Source organism: Crocodylus porosus, unplaced genomic scaffold, assembly GCF_001723895.1.
Source record: "Crocodylus porosus isolate Cpor-Errol unplaced genomic scaffold, CroPor_comp1, whole genome shotgun sequence".
NCBI lineage: Eukaryota > Metazoa > Chordata > Crocodylia > Crocodylidae > Crocodylus > Crocodylus porosus.
The window spans coordinates 38,071,472-38,075,500 of record NW_017728931.1 but is presented as its reverse complement, the minus strand read 5'-3'; positions in this window follow the sequence as shown (position 1 = coordinate 38,075,500).

The following is a 4,029-nucleotide window of genomic DNA, read 5'->3' as shown; positions in this document are numbered from 1 at the left end:
TATCCTGCTCAATATTGTGCCCTTTAGACATATCTTTGGTGACTTGACAGGGAAATCTCCTTGTCTGCTGGGTTTGAAATCCTAAACTCCGCATCTTGAAAAAGGAGAACTGGCATCCTCTTTATGCAAAATTCATATCCCAACACACAGCCAACCCAAGCCTAGCCTATCTAGGGATATAGCATGTAAAGTTTTGACTGTTCTTTGAACAGGATGTTGTCCAAATGACAAACCTGTTCTGCCAAGTAGAAAATACAATGCATAAATAAATCTCAAAAGGTGGATGAGAATACTAATTAGAGCAAAAGCCTCTGATCTCAGCTCCCTGTAGCTTATTTCAAAAAGGCAAAGCGTCTATTTAGAGCAGAAAGAGTTTCACATGCAGAGCAACAGCAGTGAGAGAAACAGATTTTCTCTCCCTCTTCCTGTGTGTGGATCTATATGCCAGTTACAAAACCATCAGAGATCAACGCAAACTCTAGCAATGGAGGATACTGTATATATTTAAAACCCATTCTGGTGTCATCCATGTTCTTAAACTAGCCAACATTTCCAACCAATATTGCTCTCCCAGGTGAGTGGAGTGGAGGTTGCCCATTCTTGATCCTGGAACTGGACACCAGCTGGATTGGCCACTGCCTCACTGAGAGTAGTCAAGCAGGCTTTGGAGTTAATGGAACTACTTCAGCTTTTATCAGTTATGGATTTGGCTCAGGTTCCCTCCCCCTTCCTTCCACACACACTTCTTGTTTTATGCCACCATGCACAAGTAAGAACAACAGAACAGAAAAGATCTCACCTAAGCATGAGGAAGAGTCACAGCGTCTGGGCTGGAATTCAGAGTCTCTTGTTATTGACATGAATGATGCTCAGGATTGTACCCCTGTGAGCATAAAGCTATCAGATATAAGCACCATGTCAAACTCCACGTCAGTGCTAGATAGCTGCCAGAAGAAAATATAGGTCAGCTTCTCATCCTCCAAAGTACACAGTGTATTTTTCCTAATTCCATTGTTCTAGAGATAAATGGTCATAGAAATACTACAGCTATATGAAAAATGTGACAAATATTTGGATAAGCCATTGTTAGCTTTTGGAATCCTGATAGTAAAATAAGGTTTGAATGTTGCCCAATCTGGAAGACTGTACACTTTCAGGTAAAGCATGAGAGCAATTACAGCCATAGATAATTATCATTTTACATGATAGCAAATATGTTCTTGAATATAGCCCCAGGCATGTGGGTTGGTTGTGCAATACCAGCAGTGCTCAACCTGTTTGTCCCCGTGGGCTGGATAGGTGGTGCAGGAACAAGCCACGAGCCAGATTCCATCAAATGGGGTTGGTCCACAAGCATAGGTGGAGGGAGAAAACATTTTTGGGGGAGGCTGAGCACTTGTGTGCCCCCCAGGTGAAAATCTGTGGGGGAAGGGCTGGGGGAGGGAGTGGGGCTGGGGCTGGAACCAGGCAGGGATTGGGAGGGAGCAGGACCAAGCCAAGCCAGGCTGCCCCCTCCCCCACACCCAGGGTCGCTGCCTGGCACCAGCACCACCCATGCCAACTAATCTATCAACCCCAGCCTTGGGGGTATGTGACTCCATATCTGCACGGGACAGGGCATGCTGACACTGCAGGCTGGACCGGTGCTGCACCGGGCTCTTCTTGGTGGTGGGGGCTGGGCTGCGCTTGAGGGAGGTGGTAGCTGGGGGGGTAGACTACAGTTAATTTTGGAGTGGCTGCAGCCCCCTCCCCCATAACCTCCTTCCAGCGCTGCCACTGCCTGCCCCAAGAGCAGCCCAGCCCAGAGTGGCAGCCTGCCCTGCCCCACGCAGATCCAGGGGCACACCCCCCCCGTGTCTCCCAAGGCGCATGTAGCAGCAGGAGCTGTGCCTCCCTGAGCCATGCTCAGTCCTGTGCCCTTCTGGCTGTGCTGTGCCTGCCCTTCTCCTAGCTTCAGCCCTGGTCCCACTCCCCATCCTTGCTGCAGCTGCTGGAAGCCCTCAGCCAGGCTGCCTTGCAGCCCTGACTGGCCTGCATTTGAGGGGACTAAGCCCTGTTAGCCCCCACGTCCGTCACCTATGTCCACAAGCCTGATCCAGCAGAAGGCTGGCATATCGGGTCATACCATGCGCATGATCCGGTGCACCAGCCCATCTCCAAGTGCCAGATCAAACCAGGGAGTGACCCCACATGCCAGCCCCACCAACATGCTGACATGATCTAGCGTACAGAGTCATGTCATCTGGCCCTTGAGGCTCCTCACAGGTATGGAAAAATTTAGCAGTAGGGGAACAATTAACACTGCCACCATTCCCCCACCACCAAACTTCCAGACCTGTGGAGAACCCTCTGGTCTGGATGACTCTGCTCCATTGGTCAGACCTGACCCACAGGCCAGAGGTTGAGCACCACTGTGCTGCAGAATCAGCAGTTCCCTTCAGGGTTGAGTATTCCATAGCAGGAAATAGACCCACAAAGCAGCACAGATTTAGTCAGGGTGCAAGAGAACTAAGGTCTCATCCATGTCCAGCAACTATAACAAAATAATTTATGTTCATTGCAGCCAAGTCTTTTCTTCTCTACCACCAGGAATCCAACAGGTTAAATGCTGATTGTTTTTCTTCAGAAACAACCTCATGTCAAAGGACATAATCTGGTTTAAACATACCTGGCTTATAGTGCACATCTCTATTGCTTTTTTTCTATTAAATACATCCCACCCCCCCCTCCACAGACTAGTATCTGGCTCACTGAGTGCACACACTCAGAACTTACTGAAACTGTGTTGGGAATAACACGCTTTATTGCTGCTCAAAGACTGCTACTCAGAGGAAGTAATTACTGCTTAATCAGTAGTACTAGATTGATAAGACTTGCCGAATGGCACTCATCTGAGTCCCACATTTGTTTTAGAGTATTCTTTATTATCATTTCCCCTCCATCAGTTTAATAAGATTCCCCTCCACCTCCTGCATATAAATGTCAGATAGTTGGTTACCATAAGTGATGCTACATTTATTATTTCAAGTGAATACAAAATTGAATACAGTTGCTTTAATAGAAAGAAATTGCTGAATCAGAGAAAGTATCTCTGTCCATTTTGCAGCTTCTCCTGCAGTGAAAGCAGCAACTACCAATGTAAAGATTTAAATTTTTTTAAAAGTGGGGGGGAGGAGGATTCAGTCCCAGTGTTCAACTATCTGACATTTATATGCAGGAGGTGGAGGGGAATCTTACCCTCCTTGATTCTGAGAAGGTGAATGATCAGCACTTTATAAGAGGTCTCAGCCTGTACACACTAAAATCACTTAAAAAGCAGAAGAGATTTAAAAGAGAGAGAAAAAGGGAAAAAGCAGGAATTTGGACCATTCTCTAATGTTTTGTTACATTTAGCCTCAAACTAACCAGGATTCACTTTTAGGAAATTCTGAGGTTAGTTTCCCATCACAAATATGGGTGGAAATTCCTATCACAAACAATAGCAGGCAGGTTCATACATTGTAAACTATTATTCAATCCCATGGAGTAAACAAGTAGGGATCAATTTTCCAGTGTCATGGTTGAACCTGTAGACCTGATCCACTTGGATTCAATTGAAATCTTCATAATGAATTCAATGGGATTTTAGCAAGATCTTAGTTAAAGGGAAAAGAAAACTCATATTGTTTTCCAGCAACTCAAAGGGTACCAAAACAAAGAAAAAAATGAATGAAAACTTATGGAAATATATAGGAATATACATATAAATGCTCTCCCGGGCACTGTTTTTCCTCTCTCCTTGTCTCCTTGATCCCAACCTCCACCATCATTTGGCTTGAATTATATGTATGTAGTCAACTGTGTGCTACTGGAGGCAGGAATTGTGTGTAAAAAAATTGTGCACATTTTTAGTGTTATTTATGCACAGTAATAAAATGTAAGCAAACAATAAAGTCAACGGTTTTAAATCTGTACTTTACCGAGAGGAAGTTTCAGCTCCTTTCTGCTATGCCATTAAAACAGCCCCAGTGTTCAAATTATTTGCAAAAG